Genomic DNA, 24,930 nt, shown 5'->3' with positions numbered 1-24,930 from the left:
CCTAGGTCATCTCCTGCTGAATGGCATTCATTCCACTGCAGAGAGTCTAGCTTGGGGACGGCTGGTGACCAACAGGTGATGGCAAGGCATGTTCAAAGTGCAGTGGCTACTTCTACAATACATCAATTGCTGTGGCCAACACTGCACAGAATATAAATGCATATTTAGAAAAATTAAATGAAAAAAGGCAAAAGAAAAGACAGCAAGAGCAAAAGAATAAAGGGAAAATGTTATCAGTAATGGTAGCAGTATAAAGGTAAAATGCCATAAAGAAAGCAATAGAAAATTAAATCAGTATAGAGGTTGAGGCCTCTCACTAAAGTACTACAACAGTACTGATGCTAGATTAAATGTCACCTAACCTGCCCTCCATGTTTCTGCATATGAACAGTGTATGAGTTGCAAACAGTGTGACTGCAAGAGGCAGTGAAGCTGGGCTTAACAACATTCTGAGCCTGAAGTGATCAGTCAATAGAAGTTTACCATCGAATGACAAACATGACTTGTCAAACACTGCACTGCATCACCCTATGGAAACCGTGCCATGACATGTATTTCCACCACACACACACATATTATATATATATATATATATATGTGTGTGTGTGTGTGTGTGTGTGTGTGTGTGTGTGTGTGTGTGTGTGTGTGTGTGTGTGTGTATGTGTATAAAATTTATTTTTCTGTCTATATATCTATGTATCTCTGTACTTCGAAATATCACAGTTCCAAACATTGAATTTAAGCCAAAGAATTGAAAGCAAAAATACTGAAACATGCACAAAAAAGTCATTTTTTTGTGGGGGGCGGCAGCCCCATACCCCTTGATAAATATTCATGCCAGCTACAAGATCTCACAACAACAGGGTAAGGGCAAATCTCTACTTCTTGCTGTTCTTCAACCTCTCATACTGTTATGCAGACAGAATTGATCATGTGATTATTTAATTACTTATGCCAGCATTAGAGGCATTCAATATTACAAAAAATAATTATTTGAAGTGCTCCTATCTCTCTCTCTCTCTATATATATATATATATATATATATATATATATATATATACTCTAAATAAATATATAGAAAGAGAGAATGAGCGATAGATATAACTATAGATATAGCTATAAATATAACAATGTTTATACACATGGAAGTCCAGCACTTGGCAGCAATAATGATATATGACAGCCACCGTGAAGCATCATGTGCAGTCCATGAGATGCATACCCATGGTATCCCAGACGCAACAGGTAGACAATGTGGAATAATAAGTATAAGAGACAGACATGACGGACTAAGTCATACTGTATTAACAGTGGGATACAGCCATGGAGATGGCATTCTGCTATGGTAAGGGTACACAAGCCATTGGCAGGTGAGGAGATTGACAAGATAATGTGAAGACATTTCAGTTTTATTTTTTATTTATTTTTGAGGGGTTTCAACACAACAACTAACTGATGTGATGTAGAGAGGACAGAGACAACTGAACTAATAAATAAGAAAGGACAAGGCTCAGGTCCAAGTCGCAGTAGCCTAGCAAAGTTTTGGCTGAGAAGCAGATGAGCTGCAGTATGTCTCTCAATAGATGGCTAAGACAGAGGGAACTGTGTTGCAATGTTTAAAGTCTGCATCTGTGGATCATATAAAAATGTAGTGGATGAAGTGAGAGGGAGAATCACAATGGATAATCGATTTGGGGCAGGATAGAATATGTGTGGTATGCAATGGCTGTGCCATCATGGGTACAGATAAATGTAGGATGCTGACAGCATTATGGTTAATTGTCATTTGATGCTGGCCTGTAGTAGGCATGCTCCCTATGGTAGCCCATTTGCCACATCAGAGTGGGAATGTTACATATGCTGTTGTGCATATATTGTGGATGCCACTGACCACAGCTGCACATCAGCCTTTACAGATAGATCAAGGCACCTAAGCAGATTAAGCACCTCAAAATGGCAGCAACTGATATGCTACTACAAGCCCTTCAAAAACATTTCAAGGTGGACACTGAACACAGACCAGAGTGACCACCGCCTCTATGAATGTCTGTGATGTAAGCAGTTGGCAGATGTTAGTGCTGTCAGATGTCAAAGCAGGTCAGACAATCAGATCTGATACAGGTTTTCTGATCTGATCCATGTTATTGCTGTAGAGACAATGGGCATGATTGGGGTCTGCCACAGTAGTACCTCCACACTGCCACAGAAAAGTTCCCTGTCTGGACACTGAAAGGATATTGATGCTTGTTGGATGCTTGGATATGGGAGCTGAATTGTTTGCACCATTCTTTTTCTCTGTTAGTGATGCACCATGTTGGTATTTACAGTTTGTTACTTTTAGTGGTACACATTTTAGTAGCACACTTGTATTGTGGGTGGCTCAGTATCACCACACCTCCCCTAATGACAAATCAGGCATGTAGATATAAAGGAATATAGTGCAAGGTATGTTTTTTTATTTTTTTCGCATAGCTGTTATCTGCACAGCTGACACATCACTGAGAAGTGGGATTGACACATGCTGGTAGTATGACACTTATGTGTTAATCTGTCGGGATTCATTGTTGCAAATGTTATTGGGTCCTGTTCTGTGGAACATGTAATGCCACATGTTAGTACTGCATATGACACTGATAATGATGGTGACCTTAAAGTAGGATGCACTTAGACTAGAGTGCCACTGTCAACAATTATGACTTTGGAGAGCATAATATGATCTATGTCCAGTGACATAACTTCTGTTTCTTGTTGAACTCAGATCAGCCTTTCCAGATCCCAAGGGCAACAGCTCATGCCTGGCATCCCTACACAGAAAGCTCCCTTTACTGCTACCTGTGTACTTGCAGTGGGTAGTGTCACATCCACCGAACATGGGGATGGGTAACACAGCCATGACTCCCACTGATTGCCTGAAATGGGTAGCTCAGTGGGTATTACTTAATGGATGTGCAGGTCTGTCATACAGGCACAGGCAACCCTGCAATGGGAGAGAGTAATAGCATGTTGCAAAGCTTGCAGAATGACCTGTGTGCGAGTATCTGCAAAATGACCAGCATGTATGACAGATACATTGGTGCCCTCACTGCCGTATACAGTGATCTGCTTCAGCACACCCAGATCAACATCATTCTCATGGCTGCACTTTATCTTCATCTATTGTGGGCATACTCCACATGTCAGATAGGCCAAGATCACATGCTGTTGCATTCCCCATACCTCTTGCCCTCAGTGTGCCTGGTGTGGCACAGTGTAAGCACCAATATGGAAGTGAACTATGTGATAATTAGACATGTTGTGGCTAAATGGCATGGTCTTAAGGTTTGTTTTCATCCTTGCTGATGGGTGCTGATGCCAGTGCCATTCTTTGTGAGGTTGTAACTATTGCTGGGGATGTTCACAGTCTGCATACTTCCAACCTGACGTCATGCAATATCAGTCACTCCCATTTATATAAAAAACAGCTACAACTGCAGAAACTGTGTACCCTTGAATGTATTTTGAGCAGGTAACCACTATTGATAGATTCTTGTACCTCTCCGGTGAACTACTCCTACACAATACATTATAACAAGCTCCCTCAATCTCTCGTGTCAGTACCACAATAGCCCTTCTGGATCTATTTCAAAACACCAAATCACCACTTTGTCGAACCACCATTCATGTAGAAAACATTGCCAAATTCACATTATGTGAAATGACAATGACATCAAAGTACACAGCATCAAATATCATGAATGGCCACTAGCACACACAACACCATGACCTAGTAGTCTAAAACGCTATGACTGTGATTTTTAGTGATGTGTATTTCATAATATAGTGTGAATTTGAAAATGTCGTCTTGATGAATGGTGATCTGACAAATTAGCAATTTGATGTTTTGAAAAAGATCCACCCTTTCTCATCCTCTGTTTTACATCCTATCACTCTGCCCATCATTAATCTTTTCCACTATGTCCTACCCCACCTGTGTAGAAGGTGTCAAATATACTCTACTTTGTTATATGTGTAACTGGTGTGTAATAAACCACGTAGTCAGTCAATCCACTATACATCAGAGATTGGATATAGCTTTGCATGAGTCATTTATAATCTTTGTTGTATCAACTCTGATTAAAATCTGCAGACAAGATGGTACCTCTTTGCCAGTGCCATGGCATATTGCGCCTGCCTCTGTCTAACATGGTTTTCTCCTGTAGCCAGTTCCAATGATGGATACTCAACCAGCACCTTTTCTGCTGTTGAGTCTGGACTGTCTGGTCCTCTAAATGTAACCTATACTCTAGCGTCTGCATACGGACATGTGCAGAACTGCATAGACAGCAAATATCTTACTGCAGGCCTCTGAAGCATACTGCATGCCACACGATGAATCTAGACAGAGGAAATAGGTCTTCATCAATCTGACCACACACTAAGTGATGTTGTGGTTCTGTGACACTTCAAGATTTTTCTGTTGTAATCCTTTCATTTTCTCTTCCTACCAAGTCAATGCAAAATGACTATGAAGAATGTGACAGCTTAGCAGTTTGAGTGTCATGGAGCCTGCCAATGATGTAGAAGAATATGGCAGCTTGGTAGTTTGAGTGTCATGGAGCCTGCCAATGATGTAGAAGAATATGGCAGCTTGGTAGTTTGAGTGTCATGGAGCCTGTCAATGATGTAGAAGAATATGGCAGCTTGGTAGTTTGAGTGTCATGGAGCCTGTCAATGATGTAGAAGAATGTGACAGCTTAGCAGTTGAGTGTCATTGAGTCTGCCATTGATGTAGAAGAATATGGCAGCTTGGTAGTTTGAGTGTCATGGAGCCTGTCAATGATATAGAAGAATGTGACAGCTTAGCAGTTTGAGTGTCATGGAGCCTGCTAATGATGTAGAAGAATATGGCAGCTTGGTAGTTTGAGCGTCATGGAGCCTGTCAATGATTTAGAAGAATGTGACAGCTTAGCAGTTTGAGTGTCATGGAGTCTGCCAATGATGTAGAAGAATATGGCAGCTTGGTAGTTTGAGTGTCATGGAGCCTGTCAGTGATGTAGAAGAATGTGATAGCTTAGCAGTTTCAGTGTCATGGAGCCTGCCAATGATGTAGAAGAATGTGAGCAGTTGATGGCTGACTCATCAGTCTTCTTGCAGGGATGCCTGTAGACATTATGAACGTGTATTTTATGCACAGTCATTAAATAAATATATATACCTATATATAGAACATCAAGTAACACATTTGATGATGATGCTATTAATGGAAGCTCCATTACTGGATATTGGATATAGACACTGAGATTAGAACTAAGAAACTAGAGGAGGTCTTCCTCCAGGCAGTGCCACTAAAATTCCATCATAGCATTGCACTTTCATAAATATATTGTTCAAAGTTTGTTTAGCTCCCTCTAAAATTGCTTAATATATAGTTAGATGCTTATGAAGTCTCCTCATTTTGCACCACAGATTTGGTAATCAGTTTATTTCATAACATTTGCGCATGACCTAAGGTTAAAATATTATAGATGGAGTTTGTTTGAAGGAATTTTAGGCATGCATACAAAATATTAAATATTATAAGCAGAATCTGGTTTCTTTTTGGTCTAGACTATTTAGAATCTGAGTCTGGACTGATGTAATCATTATATCTGTTATTTTATAGTTTCACTAGTTTATTACTACTTGCTTGTAATTACTTGCACATGAAGGCACAAAAAGTTATATCACAGTCTGAATCATATAACTGAATACCTTGAACATTGCAATAGCCAAAGTAGCTTGATATGTTCTTGCTATACAATAAGATTATAGTCTTCTATTATTTAATCACTTTCATGCTTGATTTCAAGCTCTTAATTTGAGGAATGTGTCTTAGTATTCCTTATATACATTTTTCATTTTTCTGACAATTGCTTCCAATAGATGACATTTATTTTTGAAGTTTAGTTGTGTTGTTCAGCTGTGGCGACCCTTAACCGGGAAAAGCCGAAAGACACAACAAGTTGTGTTGTTCAGCACAAACTAAATGATCATATGAAAGAAAGTGCAGTCTTCAGTAAGCATTCACTTGCTTTCCACTTCTCCCCTTCTGCTTTTGATGTTCCATCAATATTCTTTACCAAATCAATCAGATATTTAGAAAATGAGTTGCATCCTAAGGAATTGGTTCTTATAAGGCTTCAGCTTTCTCTTTTAAAATGTCAGTACAGCACGGCTTTTCTGGCAAGTTTACTTTTGATTTCAACTTCCATTTACTGCCTTTTAAGAAGGACTCTTTTAGTCAGTTATTTATCCTTTGTGAGCATGCCAGTCAGCCTATGCAAGACTCAGAAGCATGTGACAGCTTAGCAGTTTGAGTGTCACGGTGTCTGCCAATGATGTAGATGGATATGTGCAGTCGATGGCCGACTCATCATTCTGCTTGGAGGGATGCCTGTAGACATTCTGAACTTGCATTATGTGTACAGTCATTCAATAAATATAGGTAGGTCTCTGCAAAAGAGCAAGTGTATAAAACTGTAGGAATGTTTCTTGCACTGATGCTATTGCATACCTTTTGAAATAGTAGGTGAAAGCCATGGCACTTACAACAGCAGATGATCCTGTAACTGGAAATGTTGTACATAAAAACTAGAGTAACTCCTGAGACCAATGCCTATGTGACTTGATTTGAGTACATTTGAAATGCTCTTCTCCACAAAGGTATACTGCTAATACAACATGTAATAATCATCTGTTTTTCACAAAACCCATAGTCATTTGCACTGATTGGGTGGGAGGAAAAATGAAAGGCTCACAACAGAAAAATCTTGAGGCGTTATCCATTCCTGAACAGTTTAGGATTTTCCAGCATATTTTCTGCAGTAAATTTCTGCTGTGGTGGTTTGCATTTTGACAAACACTGAGTGAAATGGCAGAGTAATCAGTAATATGTTGAAATGCATATATTCAGCTGACTGATTTCTACTCTTCTCCACACAGCTGTATATATGGAGTAACAAATGAGCATTCAAGTATTCAGATGCAGGTTTCACAAGTGATATAAACCAAATAAATTCAGTCTGAATTGATAATGCTATTTTTAGAACATGCACTCTATTGAAATGTATCACATATTTGGAAAAAAATAATTCCTCAGAATATAGTTGTATGCAATGTGACTTGAAATCTAACTAAAATTGTAAGTCATGGTTTAGTCACTGATGCTTGTTTTTTGCTGCAGTAATACATTACAAATGTTGTCACATGCGCACTCGTGAATAGCTCAAACAACCACATCAATTTCATACTTTAAGTTCTATTCTACTAACAGCATCAGACTTGTTATTTTCTCATTATTTTAGCACATTTTAGCAGCATCACTGGACAGCACGCAAAGAGTTACCAGTCAGTCTACAGATTTGAATCAGATTCGACACAACAAAGAATATAAATGACTCATGCAATGGATTGACTGACCATACTATTCATTAGACATCACATAAAACTTTGTCAGAAGTCCATACAAACTACCCACTCCAAAGATTCAGTAGTACAGCTGAGACTGAAGTGCTGATAATTTAATTATAACTCTGTAGAATGCACATTAACCCGAAGTTCTTAGCTTTTGACAACATGTTCATCTTTTGTCTTCAACATATGCCTACAAACATGTGAATGATTCAAAGAAATCAAAGCATGTCAATACAGAAGAAAATTCATTCCACTGGTGCCTTGTGGAATACAGGGATGTGGCTAATGGTCATATCACTGACTTCACACCTGCAGAATGTATCAGGCAATAGTGACAATCCCAATGCCGTGAGATCGGTGAACCTTTTCTTAATGTGAGTATTTATCCCCCCCCCGCTCACCAACTTGATTTCCATGTCTATCACATGTATCTGCCACTGTAGCTGTACCTTGCGGAATTCTGAAGACATATTACATTGTGACAATCCACTGTGGTCCACATTCCCATGCTGACTATAAGTGCATGCTGTGTAATAATTGGGTCACAGCACCTTTAGGAACTGTGTTGTATTGTGTTTCACTGCTGGCCAGTGTGTTTTTGTTGTTGAGGTGTCAGCCATTTAAATGTCAGCTATATCCCTGCGTTCCATATATATATATATATATATATATATATATATATATATATATATATATATATATATATATATACTAATATTACAAAAATGTTTGCCAAAAAACAAGCATTTATCAAAATTCTTAGACCAGTCTGTCAGAACCCCATATCAGCTAAACTATGTTGTGACCGAGATCAAAGAGGAGTATTCCATGTGTGAGATTTGTACGTACAAGGTATGCAGCTGGGAATAAATAAATAAAAAATGTACATTGTCATGTTTTTAATATGTTGCTCAATAAATATTTAGAAAGCATTTATAAAAACAATCTTGAATAAAAAAAAACATTCCCTGGGATTCATGAACCTTGCGCCAGGTGCACGCATAGCGTAGGCATTGCAATGCCAAATATGGCTGCCGAGTGATTCAGGTACGATCCAATTCCACGTGCACTACCAGCGTGCACCAGATCTGCGCTGCCCCTGGCGTAGGTATGCTAAACACCCCATGTGCGGTGTGTCACCATGCAAATGAAGGCATATAGCAATTCACAAAGTGGTGCAGGCGTAGCATAAGCCCATGGCAATGTAAACCAAAAAAAAATGGTTTACATTTTCCCAAACATAACATCGGAGTAACGGAAGAGTGTCAGACCCAGGTATCACACTGTTACCGTATGCCAATGGCGAAATACACAGACAATGGCAAAAGAAAACATGCACAACACGTAAATAACAACTTAAATGGTATGTCCACAGTAACTCACATCAGAACCGCAGGACATGTGTGCGGAAGGTGCAACATAATGAAATAATATAACAATGTTATAAAACAGCATCGTAATAGACATCAGGTCCACAGCATAATACACCATGGTATGCATGGAACGCCACAACCACGGTGCAAGGGTTGCCAAGGACTCGCGGCAGTCTTCGGCGTGGTAACTATGAATTAGTAGTCAATGCCATGCAAATGAGGCAGATAATACTGAATCGCAAATCCCCCGCCGGAGTAAGGCTGTACCAAACGGCGCAGCGGTAATACACCGAGGAGTGGCTCAGAGTAAATACATGACATCTGCAGAGGGGTGTGCCACCATAGCAGTAAGCACATTGGAGCACAGCAAACCTGGGCTGTAAATCGCAAATCAAAGCTGCAGGACCGGGGTGTGGGGTAATAGTTTAGCTGAGAGCACACAATGCGCGCAAAAGTGCATGTGTATGAGGATGTCAACGTTCCCGGAACCTAGTCATGTGACGCATGCCCCACAAACAATATCGGAAATAGGAAAGTGATGTGAAGAATATAAGGAAATGCGGAAGAAGTGTAGTTGGAGTACTAATGAGCAATCAACACTAATCAACCCACGAAGGCCAATCGGTGGCAGCTGATAACTCTGCATGCAGAAACCTGCAAAACGGGATAGGGGAGGCATATGAATGCAAAGAAAGTAGGGGAGGTAGCAGACTGCAAAGATAGAAGACCTGACACAGCAGAGCAAAGCAGACAGGCAGCACAATGGCAGTATCACACAAAACGCATGATATGACATGTCCATGAAAGTAGAAATTACAGTGCTCTGCAGGATGCATGCCAGAAAATGGTAGGTGCAACGTGCAGAAATAGTAAGGGAATGTCGAAAGGTAGTCCATGGCAGGCAAGAGTAATGCAACACCAAAGGCAACACCATTGTAGTTCCATCGGTAAAACACGGAAGATAACCCTTAGATACGGCCGTACAAACACACCCTATGACATCATCGGTGTGCACAGCACAATAGTATAAAGTGTGAATGCACACAACACACAGCCGTGTATTCCCAAACACCACACCATAGGTGTAAACACATGGGGAACTTTTAAAATGTACATGTTGGGTGCTGCCGTAGCTGTGATCCATCAGCATGTGTTAGAGACAGACGGTGTATTGGATGAGGGTGCCGACAACCACCGCAGGCCTCGGAGGAGGAGGAGAGTGTTCAGACCAAGGGTAACCTACCAGGGGCTACATGACCAGGAGATAGTGGAGCGTTACAGGGTGGACAGGGACATGTTACAGCAAATAGTGGAGCTGTGCCGGCCACGCCTGAGAACAAGAAACAACAGAGGGGAACCCATCCCAGTGGACACAAAGGTATGTGTAAGCTTGCGAATACTGGCCACAGGTACCTTTCAAAGGCCAACTGGAGATATAATGGGCATCTCACAGGCATCAGCATCCAGGGTACTACACCAGTTCCTGGATGCCATGTTACCACATGCCAATGAGCATATATACTTCCCCAGATCTCAGAAGGAGTTGGCTAGCAATATGCGCCACTTCCACCATGTGGCACAATACCCGGAGGTACTGGGTGCGATAGACTGTATGCACATACAAATCAAGTCACCACCTGGTGAGCAGGGTAGACGCTACATAAACCGCAAGGGATTCCACTCCATCAATTGCCAGGTCATGTGCAATGCCCAGGGCATTATCATGGATGTGTGTGCTGGCAGCCCTGGAAGTTACCACGACTCCCATATCTGGCATGTCTCACAGCTGTACCAGGTATTTGTCAGGGGGGAAATCCCACAAGGCCATCTTGTGGGGGATTCTGGCTATGCACTGGAGCCGTGGATGATGATTCCCATCAGAAATGCACACACACACATGCAAGAACGCCATAATGAGGCACATGCACAAACCAGAATAATCATAGAGCGTGTGTTCGGGATGCTGAAATCACGGTTCCGGTGCTTGGATACATCTGGTGGAGCCTTGCAGTACTCTCCAGGCACATGTGCCCACATATTCATAGTATGTGCCATGCTACATAATATGATCCTGCGGAAGCAGCTGCTGCAGGGACATAATGGTGAAGGGCCACAAAGCCCACCACAATTGCCAAAGCTAGTCCAGGCACAGAGGGTTCCAGACCAGGAACACACTGTGCCAGCCCCAGTAGGCAGACAGAGGCGTACCCAATATGCTTACGCCTTGGCAAAGAGGGAACGTATAGCACATACTCTGACAGCGTAGGCCCCATGGACTGACACCTCCCCACCTGCACACACAGTGAAATGGAGGGCACACAAACATGACCACCTGTAAAGTGTAATGTATGGTGGCCTTATGTGTGACTCCAACATAGGCAGCCCCCAAACACTGTAAACCCAACAGCCAGTGGAACATGTGACGTCAACACCTGAACAGTACATGAGTCCTACAGCATATGGCATTGGTGTGTGCCTGCCACGGTCGCCACAAGATGTATACATATAAATATATATATATAAATATATATATATATATATATATATATATATATATATGTATATATATATATATATATATATATATGTATATATGTATGTGTATATATATATATATATATATATATATATATATATATATATATATATATATATATATATATATATATGATATATATAGAGATAAATATGTACACATATACATATATATAATACAGATAAGACAGGGAATTAGAGGGATATAAGGTGACTGAGAGGTATCCCACGATATCTGTACATAGTATACATAGTGCAACGACAATCTGAACATCCGGGAGGTTCAAAATAAGAGGATACTGCCAACCATGGAGCATGTAACATACCGATATGCATAACCGCGAGGCCGAAAGACCACCGGAACACAGTACTGTAACAGTACATGCACGTGTAATAGTATGATGATATGAAGGGAGGAGGTACACACCGCCGCCGGTGTTGCGGTCCACGTAGGTAGTGTGTGCAACCGTCCCCATGAGTGCCGTAGTATGTGTACGTGTGCGCTGAGGGTGCCGTGTGCGTCGCTGTGTGAGTGTAATGTGTGTGTGTCTGCAACATGTGTATGTTGGTGCCAAGTTAGAGGCAGAGCAGAATATTAGGTGTAGGCATACGGTAAACTAGCCTCAGGCATAAGTTCACCACTCGTCCCACAGTAGTAGTGACAGCCCCACCCTGGCTAGGTGTGTCGTGACATAGAACGATATAAAGTGAATATGTCCCAGATGGTAGCACAGGAATATTCCCCATAAGAAATGGAAAGGACATATGTAATAGTCATGCCTGCATGTACGACACTGATATGTTACATGCAATATGATATGTTGGCCAAGCCACACAGCAATAGGTATGTATCGCGGAAATATGTATGTGCTACCCCAGTACTGACCATGGCCACGTGTTGGCCCGTAAACACCGGTGTGTGTTCTACAAGTGTCGCACAATCAATTCCCATCTGAATATGTGGCAACCACTGGCAAACAGGCTATCCCAACAACAGGACCACAATGACTGCAAATATCTTGGACAGACTGGCAAGGGATAGTGGTCACGTACACATAACCGCTGATATACCACAGATGTTACGGAGGTATACATGCATCAAGCTCATACCGACACCACATGACAACAGCCCAATCTACAATCCCATAACAAAAGACTATTAACTGTTAACCCTCCAAGTAGGGATGGAGCACACAGACAACTATACTGGTTATGTAGAGATGCAAGGCCCACAAACTGTATCCGTGATGTACAACCACCGATGTCCCCCACAGTAGATAATAAAGGAATACAAACCGTAATAGCAGCACAAACATACAGTCAGTCAATGACATCTGCATAACCACAACATATCGCGTGGGAGACACAATTAAAGGCAGATGCATAATTGCATGCGTTGTATAAATGCAAACAATAGCCATGTTACAGTTTGGAATGCAATACTCCGTTATCATTCGTCGGCAGGACAGGTACACCCACATGTCGAACCAAATACTACACCTGTCACACACAATCCACGGGTGACTTGAATGCAGAATATACTTGTCCCTATGCATAGCAGATGCAGTTACACATAACTTAAGACAATACAGACCATCTCCACGAAGGTAGGGCAAATAGCCAAAGCCCAGGTGGAGAATCCAATTATACCCCAGTATCGACGCGTAATTACCGAATGGAGTAGATGCACAGGTGATATGCACATAATTACTCACGTACACATAGCTGCTGATATACCACAGAAGTTACGGGGGTATACATGCATCAAGGCCACGTGCAGACGATATCGGAACCAATTAACAACAGCCCAACCCACACTCCCATAACAAAACACTATTAACTGTTACCTCTCCAAGTAGGGATGGAGCACACAGACAACTATACTGTCCATGTAGAGATGCAAGGCCTACAACCCATATCCGTCACGTACAACCACCGAAATCCCCCACCGTAGATATTAAAGGAATACAAACCGTAATAGCAGCACAAACATACAGTCAGTCAATGACATCTGCATAACCACAACATATCGCGTGGGAGACACAATTAAAGGCGGATGCATACTTGCATGCATTGTATAAAGGAATACAACAGCCATGTTAGAGTTCTGAATACAATACCCCGTTATCAGTCATCGGCAGGACAGGTACACCCACATGTCGAACCAAATACTACAACTGTCACACACAATCCACGGGTGACATGACTTCAAAATATACATTTTGCTACGCATAGCAGTTGCAGTTACACATAACATAACACAATACAGACCATCTCCACGAAGGTAGGGCAAATAGCCAACGCCCAGGTGGAGACTCCATTTATACCTCTGTATTGACGCGTAATTTCCGAATGGAGTAGATGCACAGGTGATATGCACGTAATTACTCACTGAGGAACAGCAATTGGTGGGATGAATCCACATGTTGCAGGTATCGACGTATATAAGGATGACTCTCAGGATAATCAAACCGTATGCTCATACCGAGACAGCATTGTACTACCGAAAATGAAAGGAAACGGAAAAACGATACACGGAACGACACACCAACAAGGTATGTAGAACACACGATATGTAAGGTTGTGTAACGCATGATCTCTATTAATAAGCTGTACCGTATGTGAATGGTGGTTGTAATTAATTACACTTGTCCGTAATGCAGAAAGTGGTGAAAGGTAGTTATGTAGTGATATCCTGCTGAGCATACCAATGCTTGTAGACACCGTGTGTACAGCAGTGGGACATCATGTACACAGCGGAGACGCCACAAGGGATGCCACAGGAGGGCATTAAAGAGAACAATGCCATACCACACGCTGTTGCTGGCAGTGGATGTCCAACAAGGAAGCGCCATAGCAGGGGATAGTACATGTATGTATACTGTCACAGCATGCATGTGTATGAACATATACCGTTGATGTCATATGTAAGGTGTGGCCGATGTGCAAGTATGCCCTGCATTAGGGGATAGTATGTGAAATATGTGTAATGTAAAGTTGTCTAGGTAGATATGACAGATATCATACACAGTATCACAGGCATATCATACATAACACAGGTATCGCCTATTGAATGTACAATAACAGGATACATATGGCCTGTAGGTATGGGACAGAGTAGTAGCATGATAGCTAGTCTAAATGGAAGGGACACCAAGTAACCATGCCCAAAGGACATGCAGTAGGTGCACAGTGGGCAACAATGCAGTCTGGCAGGTCCACGTGCCAGCACATGGGCAGTGTACACAGTAGTGTCACCTCTCCATGGTAGTGTCCTGTGAACAGCAGAGGCAGGTGTCAACTGCACCACTACACAGTACCGCTGCTGTGGTGGTACCAGGACAACGTGTCACTCAAACCGCAAGGGAGTATAACATGAACAGTGCTACCATGTGTCCCTGCGGGATGTACACAGGACCTATGTTCCACAGCATGGTGTGTGTTGTGTTCGTGGAAGTAACACAGAAGCCCAGCCCATGCAGTGTGGCGTGTGTGCACATATCCAGGAGCATTCCGTTCACACTGCCCACCGCAGATGGCATGTATGAGGAGTATAATTATATATATATATATATATATATATATATATATATATATATATATATATATATATATATGTATATATATAGATATATATATATATATATATATATATATATATATATATATATATATATATATATATATATATATATATATATATATATATATATATTGGTATATTTCTCTGCCTACTGTAGTCTTTATGTAACCTGTCCTTTTTGGACATTCTTCTATCGTAGTCATTTGTTACAAAGATGTTTACATTGTTCTATTGGGCTTTTTCCCTTTGTGTGTGGAGCTTTTCCTCCACTGGCCTCTACTGAACATGGTCATCTATCCAGCTAGACTAGCCCGGTCAACAAATGTAAAATAAAAATAAAATAAAAATAAAATAAATATGCATCACTAATGTGGAGGACATGGGCCGTGTCAGAGCAGAAGACACCCCTGAGTATGTGGTATGCAGATGTGTACAGATGTGTTGTCCGTATGTCAGCCGCATATGTAAACTGTCTGAGCCCAGTAAACATTGTGGCATGTCACTGTTGTGGCATGTAAAGCTGTAGCTGTTGTTGAAGGTACACCATAAATGTGTTATTGTACCCTTGTCTGTGTGTAGATGTGTGTAGTTCACAGGTACAATGGCTACCTATGTACCAGCATCACACACAGTACAGATAGGTGTGGCCTTGCAGAAGGATATCCATGCCACAGTGGAATACAGTAACCACAGGACTGTGTGTGGCATATGTGTGTACTGCAAACATGTACAATGTGATATGTATGTATGGGACCACTATCCATGTGATTATCAGTTGGTGAATGTAGTTATGAAAAGGTGATGTGCATGCACCATGTGTCATGCATCCTGATGCCATGATACGCATATGAAGTATCCGCCACACTGACACCCATATGGTTGGTATCGGTATGAGCTGGTGGAGCAATAATGGTGCTTGGTATGTAGGTGTGGGAAATCTAGGCATGGACAGTACTCTGTGACAGCATGTTCCATATGTAAGCATATAGTGAACATGAGTGGCCCTATGACTGAGGACTGTGTAATGCAATATGTACCTGACATGTAGTAGGTACTATGGTATACTGGCACCACTGTGTGTACAGTCCATGAGCCACATAGCATAACATCCGGAGACACAGGGTATGATGTGCAGGTGGATGTGTATGTTGTCAATACCAGAATGTGGAATGTTGCTGAAAGGCAATGTGAGGACAACGTATGATGTGTCAGCCTCTGTACCATCTTCAACTGTCCATGCAACTGTATGACAGGTGGCCAGCATGTGTATGTGCCTAGCTGTGGCATACACAAGCCCAACACAGGTGCTAGGAAAGGCCTGGAGCCCATCAATGTGTGTGGGACTCACGTTCCTGAGGATGTGCCCCATTGCCATGCAGAATGGCCCAGTCATGGGTGTATGACTATAGTCCCACGCGTGCAATGCAGTGCCACCCGTGTGTAGTGCGATAAATGCCGCTGTGCAGCGGTCAGGGTCCACAATGTTCGACAAAAGGCTAGCAGTGAATATAGTGACCTGGTGTGGAGACATATTCCGAACAGGTTGGTGGGACATTACGGCCAGGGACATTGGAAGGTGACACTGGGCCAGTGTCCCAGGACATATTGTGTGCATATCAGTACTGTATATGTGACCACAGGGACACTACGATGTCCATGTACAGATTGCGACCCTGTAGTGAGTGAGAGGGTGTATTGACGGTAAGTACGCCATCGCCTGGCATGTTGCCAACATTAGCTCGGTCTGCAATGCTTGGGTGACTTTTGTATGTGACATCAGATGTGGATGTTGCCAAAGAATACTGATATACCACCACAATGCCTGAGGCCCCACACCATAATGTGTGGCAGTCCTGTTTAGGTAGCTAGCCTTGGAGTATGTGATGATGGACCTCGGGGACCCACCATGGCTGAAAAGTGACGCACCCCACACATGTGCATGTACATCACTGTGCAACAGCCTGTACATGTGGTTGTACATATGTGCATGAAACATGACCACCACAGTGGCGTCTGTGAACTGGTCAGTACCGCCATGTCTCTGTGTGGAGTAGCATGATTCCTGCAATTGTGTACATGCTACTGCAGCGTACTGTGGTATTTGTCAGCATATGTATGTGCAGTGTCCATCTGCTTGGGTGTCATGATGTTAACAACTGCTGTCAGCAGACGTCCGTAGTAGTTGTTGTAGTACACATGTTCCGTGCATGCTGTGATGGGCATGTTTCCAGGGTGTGGCTAACAAGGCCGTGTAGCATATGTGTTGAATCCACCAAAGAGGGGATAACCCAGGTGTGTCACACCAGTCACATGGAGGTAGTGTTCATGCTAAGGGTAGTGTAGGTATGGTATGTGCTGTGTATTGTTTCACCCAGCTGAGCAGAGTGCATGACTCAAGCATGTGTAGGTACATGGGTGTCTATCCCAGGGAAGTGTGGGTTACTGTCAACACACAGCAGTGGTAGCTGTCTGAGGCCCAATGTACACTATAACAACACAGACGGTATGTAACCTGTGGTGTACACTGTCGACTCTGTCGTGTGTTACAATGTGTATAGCAGTCACAAACACGGTTATCTGCACATGGAGCACCTATGATGCATTGTGTTAAGCAACTATCCAGGATGTGTGCAAAACACTGTGTGATGTGTAAACCCCTCATCTGTGGGTGTTCCGGTCCAGGTATGGGCCTGGAAGGTACGGTCCGTGTACAATCCGTAATCGCAGGTGTGCTGCGCAGAGCATGGAGACAGGTCCCAGTCACCGCAGAGATATGTGAGTGGTGCAATAGTGTGTGTGCCCTGCTTGTGTGCATCACAGTGGAAGATGCAAGCATTGTTCCACATGACCCCATGCCGTGCCTGCCAGTTACAGCCCTGCAGGTGACAGTTATGTGAAACTGCCAGAGAGGCAGTATAGCATGTGATGATGTACATGTGTGCTCTACACCCCAGGCCAATGGCTGCAGGTCATGAGTGCCACAGCATTGTGTTTGACCTGGACTGTCATAGCGGTCAGATACCACATGCCTATACAATAACAGTAGGAGCATAGGCAACTGTTGCAGTGATACAGTAGGTCAATGAACAGTGTCCCTGTGTCCAGACCACTGCCGACTGTACACCATGGCTAGACACACACCCAGAGGGCTATAACACAGATGAGCCATTGCATGTCCCGGTACACGTAGTCTGTGTATTGCCATCACAGGGCAGTCACAATAACATGATGCATGAGAGATATATTGTACCTGGTGATGTGACATGTGTGTGTATGTTGAGTGTCAGTGGTGTTCACCCATCTGCAACATCTCAGTGCATGATGCCTTGTGTAACATGATGTGTGGAACTGCAGTGTGATTCATAACAGCGTCATCCATGACTGGTGTGTTGTGAATGGTGTATCCCATGAGTCTGTGGGATATACACTGATGTTGGCTGCCATGCTGGGGGCAATCAGTGGTGCCTACAGTGGTCATACAGACATATTGCATACATTGTTCTTGCAGGAATGTCCATTGTTGTAGATGATGTGTTACTACATGATGGTTGGTGTGTGTTGTGACTGTTACCCATCCAGACGTGACCGTCAGGTGCAGTCATGGTTGTCGAAAGCATCACCCCCATCCACAGCTGTCAGCACCCTGTCCCCAGAATGGGTAACAGTAGCCCTTGTACTGTGTGACTAATGTGCAGATCGTAGAACACCTATTACTGGATGCCTAACAGTGTCATCTAGGAAGGGTATATGATGGCTGGAATACGCTGCTCCAATGTATAAATATGATATCCCAATGAATTACAATGATTCCCATCTAGTAATCCATGGTTGGCATGTAAACCGTGTACAACAATGACTGTGTGACTGACCCTTCCATTGTGGTGCCGTGATGAACATGTACCCGTTAGAACACCAAATGAGGTACGTTGCGCATAATGATGTACAACTGACAGCTATGTGCACAGCATGGATGCAGAAGCACATCTCCCATAGGCAGTACTGCTGTACGGTGGTAGGGTGCATTGCACGAGTACATGTGACAGTTGCTGTATTGCCACATGTACGACATATCCGTCATATAGGGGTAGCACTGGTACGTGATGGTTGGACATGCCTGTACATACGGCCATGTCCCACAGGATATGTGTTAAGTGTGTACAACACCTGTCGTACCATCAGCAAGCTGTGAAGTTTATGACTGCCAGTGTACCTGTGTGACATGTTGTGCAATGGGTGCAAAGGTACGCAGTAGCGCATGACATGCTCACATGTCCTGCACAGGTGCATAGCTTGACAATACAATACAAATATGGTGTTGGATAATAGCAACCCACAAGAGGTGATGAGTACGGGTGGCAATGCACTTACACCTTTCCGGGTAAGGTGTGCATGTCCATGACACATTAGCACCTGAGATGTTAGCAGTACAGCTGTACAGGGCGGCATGTATATTTGATTACAAATACCCTTGTGTGTTCCACCAGTGGCCTGTTGACAGACAGACATCAACACAATGTGCAGCATTGACATGTGCACAGCACATCACCGCTGGTTACAGTAGAACAGGGTTAATGTGCTGACATGTGCACAGAACATCAACACCAGCTACAGTCGAACAAGGTATGTGTTGAACCCCACCATCATTGTAGCCCATACCACAGAGAGACATGTTATGCATCTGTATGTACGGCTGGGAATGGACCTGGCCTAGCAGTATAGCTGTGTCAGTGTTGCGAACAACATACTGAATGGGCTGTGTGTGTGAGGTGTGTGTCATAAGTGTATGGTCTGATGGATGATACCAGCATTGCCACCACTATGTGAACATCCCTGTCCCCATAAATGAATACCTCGGCTGTGCTCAACACCATGGTCACTGTGGAAGGGATGGTGCTGTGCAGTGCACCCGCCGACATGGTGGTGACAGCAGGCACTGGATGTAGACATATGAGGTACCCATGTCAGGTCGGGGTACCATCCATGTGCACGGGATATCACCGTGCGGGCATATACAGCACTCTGTTGAACAATAGTACAGCACATAGCACCTGTCAGGGGTAATGTTTATGCATGGGTGTGTGATACCAGCATGCACCATACACATCCCCACCATGCAGCATGCTGCCTACCTTGCAGAAGGACATTGTCCACACCATGATGATGAACATGCGACATGTCCATATACCCATATAAATGACAAATGGAATAGACAGCCACCCTCCCAATACTGGTATTCCACAGGCTGGACACATCCCTGTGCCAGTTATGTGATATACCCTGCCATACCATGCAACCCTGTCCATCAAGGCTGCACGTGCCATGCAGTCATACATGGTGAGATGGCCACATGGCACATGCACTATCAACTGACTGGATCAGTAATGTGGCACTGATGCACCTTGTGGTGTCACAAGTGCTGTGTGAGAGCGTGTACAACGTGCGCATGCACATGCTATGTTTGACCATCCCTGCACATGTCATATGATTAGACATTGTCCCATGTGTATCACATGTGCAATACAGGTGAGCCGTGGCAGGATGTTCAACACGCGTACAGTGCTGAGTAGATGTATATGGCAAAACACATGCATGTACAGGTGTCCATATGTATGTGTGCAGTGCCACTGCTGACGTCCATAACAGCTGCGTCTGTGATGCCATGTGACATATACACAGCATCCAGGTGAACAGTAGAACTGTGGACACATCGGGCCAAGTGCAGATTGGTAAGAACACAGGTGCAGGCAGGTACACATGTCCACAGTAGGTTACCATCTACATGGAGTATGTACAGTGTGATGAGTTGACACAGAGATATGCTATCCACTGCATAACGGTGTGACAGGTGTGACAGCAACACGTCAGCAGTGTCAGTGTCATGATGTGTCTCAGAGATTACTGTGCAGATGTCGTACATGTCATAGCAATGTATGTTCAGCAGTATGCCAGTACATGAGTGTGAATGTGACCTGTCACCATCATTATGTCTTACTATAATGCCACGTTCACGACTCCCAGCCTTCAGCCACCAGGAGGATGAAGTAATCATGCCATTGCTCCATGACAACTATGACGTGCTGTTCAGCCATGTACCACAGCAAGCGCAGCAGCGGGATGACCTGTGGCAGGATACGCGCAGGAGGGTGAATGACGTCGGTGGCAACAACCGTACCTACCAGCAGGTACGCCAACACTGCATGGACCTCATACGGCATGCGAAACAGCGTGCCACTGCAATCACCAGAGAACAAGGTGGAACAGGTGGTGGGCTACCAACCCAGCCCCCACTCACACACACAGAGGAGCTCCTGGCCAGTCTGGGGACACCCAGGGAACAGCATGCTGAAACACTAGCCGCCATCGTGGAGGTGGGTGTCTCCCAACCAATGAGCCTGGAGTTGCCTGGTAAGTCAGTCTTGCATATGAGTATGATATCCAATGTAGTTGCAGGTGTCACTGTACATCATGTAAAGTAACAACACATGCCAGGTATATGGGCACACAAGCCGCATGCTACAGTATGCTATGTTGTGTATGCAGACGTGTGCATACCATATGCTATCACACAGGTACATGATGTCACATGCACAGTGCGAACTGTGGCTGTCATACAGTCATGGCTAATGTTTATACTGTTGTGTTGCCCCTATACAGGTACCTCTGGCGTGTCGCACAGACAGGGGTCTGTCGCAGGTGAGACTGTTGTCAGTATCAGGAATGTTACAGTGTAGAGTTATTTGCCATGTGGCCAGGTATAACATGCACACCTGGGTTTAGTTCCAGTCACGTTATGCAGGTTGCACCACCAGACACACACATGCCACCCGTGTGCAGTAGATACAATCGTTATTATACACCGGCATGAAACCACAGTACCTGTCAATGTGATATGTGCGGTCAGCTATGCATACCACGGTGAAGGTGTTCTACAATGGATGCATATGTAGTATGCATTGGAACAACATTTGTGGTATGCACACAGTACCACACAGTGAGCAGTGATCTGGGCAGCACACAGGTGTCACCAATGTGACATATGCCCCTACATTGTGTGCACACATTGTGACTCGCCACCCGACATGTCCCAAGCTGGTGGTGTTCTGTCTGCAATATTGTCACACCATCACATGACCTACACCCGACATAACAAACATCCACACTGTTGTCTGCATAGCCCTGTGGAGTGTGACACCTCTGACATGTATGGGTGTATGTCACATGGGACACCACAGACATGTGTACAAGATGCCCATCACACACAATTGTCCAAGTCCCGTTCACACATGGCCATGGGTGATAGCCACAGGCATGTTGCCACACAGTACGCCTGATGTGGATAGACCCCGTTGCACATTGTCCACACATAGTGCAAGCATAGCCGTAGTGGACCACCTGTACATTTGATGTGTTACACCGGACAACCGGAATGCCTGTCTGCAGCCACCGGAGGCGTCACCGATGTCCACCATATACGTGCTGTGGAACAGCATGACTGTGTTGCAGTCATGGCATTGCAGTGCATCCATGTTATGCATTGCACAGCAACATACATGCATCATGTTGCCATGCAGTGAGCTGTATTCCCTGTGCTGTAGTGCAGGAATGCTGCATGCCATCTGTAATATCACATGCATGGTGTGTCTGTGTGTGTCTGTCTGTGTGTGTGTCTGTGGGTGTGTGTCTGTCTGTGTGTGTCTGTGGGTGTGTGTGTGTCTGTGGGTGGGTGTCTGTCTGTGTGTGTGTCTGTGGGTGTGTGTCTGTCTGTGTTTGTGTCTGTGGGTGTGTGTCTGTGTGTGTGTCTGTGTGTGTGTCTGTCTGTGTGTGTCTGTGGGTGTGTGTCTGTGTGTGTGTGTCTGTGTGTGTGTGTGTCAGTGTGTAATTTACCTTACAGTATGTCTTTGCATTCACAGGTGGTGTAGGTGCATTACCCTCCTGCGGTCCATCTGATGTTATTGTCCCCACGGATACTAGCGATGATGACCATATGCATGAGGTACAGGCAGGGTTGTCAGGGGCAGAATCTGCACCATTGGTTACCATCCCACCTATGTCCCCCTCATCCCCGCACACGGTTCTGATGCCAACACATACCACATCACCGTTGCCCATAGAGGAAGGACAGTCAGCGTCTGTTGGCATTGAACAGGAATGTGTGGTGGCTACAGAAGGTGTGACTACACACCATGTTGCCAGTGTAATGACTGCTGATGTGCCATACAGGCATGTGGCTGGTGCTGCTCGTAGGAGGACCTCTGGTAGACATGCACCTGCAGTACAGGGCGCAGCAGCTGGTATCACCAGACGCATGTTCCAGACTGTAATGGCGGCACAGGCACGTGCAGAATGGCAGAACCAAGAAGGGCAGAGGCTGCAGAGGGCTGCAATCCGTACCCTAAATGACAACATCCAGTCATTGGCGAATGCTCAACAGCAGATTGCTAATGTACTGGATAGGCGATTAGGTGAAATGGTTGGAATCCTCGACCGAGGCATGGCAATCCGCGAGCGTGAGCTGTCTGTGCTGGAACACCTGGTAGGGGTGAGGCATAGGACACGTGGTCGTAGGCCAGCAACACCACCTAGTGGAGGTCGACGTGTGTGTCCCACCTCTCATGCCCACTCCCATAGTGCCGGTAGCAGTAGCAGTGCAGCTGGTGCTGCACTGTCCACACCAGGACACAGCAGGCCACGTGGACGTGGCCCTGGCCGGTCCCATCATGGACACGGTTCCAGCGGACATGTGTCATCGGACAGTATCCACTCTATACCTCCACCTGGTAGTGCCCGTGCAACCCCAGGCAGGCACAGGTCACATGGCCGTGGACGGACACAGTGAGCTGTACAACCTGCACTGTACGGTCTGGGGCTGTCAATTATACCCCGTGTAGGCATCGCATATGGCTGAACTGTGTACACACATACCCACACACAGTAGACACAACTGTAGGGCTCCACCACATCCACATGCATTCTGCACAGACATGCCCAGTAAACTCACCGGCCCTTATACACACACATGATGTTATCCATTGGTGCAGCCTATGCCCCTGGCTAACATATCACCCTGTGCATATGATGAAGCCTCTGCCGCATCCGTCATCCACACCATCGGTGCAGGGTTATGCAAATATATTCTGATGCACAGGGTGGACAGGATAGTGAGAGGTGTATGTGATACCTGTGTATGCATAGCGTGGGATGTGTATGTTGCAGTGGTTGTGTATGAAAACTGACAGATGCGTATGTGACGTGGGTTGTGTATTGACAACATGCAGCAGACATACCATGTTGTGCAGGTGCAGCATGCATTGTGATGTGTTCATGGTATGAGTGACGGTTACATGTGCAGCACCATGTTGGTTCTAATAACCTGAATCCCTCCTATAATGTACTCGCATGTGCCTACAGAGAGCACTGTTATCGGTCCCCCACGTGTAGCTGTGGACTACCCACAGGCACATCTGGCAATAGCAGCATACTACATGTACCCGCAACCTGTCTGGACACCTACATGACACACAAGTCCGCACATATACTGCACCTGACGCATGTGGTCAGTGCCACAGGCTACAGTGGACAGAGACGTCACATACATAGCAGGACACACTACAGGTATGGTCACATGGTGCAGGTGTCGTAGACAACGTGCTGGCCACTGACTGCACGTGTCATCTGTCAGCTGTGGGGCATGCTGTGCAGCAGTTGGACCCTGTAACAGTACAGGAATATGGTCACAATCACAGAGTGTACACCAATATGACGCACACCCCATAGTGTGCAGATGGGGACACCTGCCTGTGTGGTCAGCACCCTCACAATACTATGCACCCACATGCCATGTCACAGGGGGCAGACTTGCACAGGTGGCCAGTATGGCTCACACCTATGGCATCGACAGGGTTGTGCAATGCAGCACCAGTACGGGATGGTCACCCTGTGTGGTTAGTGTCCATTCACAACAGTATATTTGCATACACCCTCACACCAAGCAGCAGACATACAAACAT

The sequence above is a fragment of the Protopterus annectens genome, chromosome 5.part0 (assembly GCF_019279795.1).
Source record: "Protopterus annectens isolate FY-2018-M chromosome 5.part0, PAN1.0, whole genome shotgun sequence".
NCBI lineage: Eukaryota > Metazoa > Chordata > Ceratodontiformes > Protopteridae > Protopterus > Protopterus annectens.
This window is presented reverse-complemented; position numbering follows the sequence as displayed.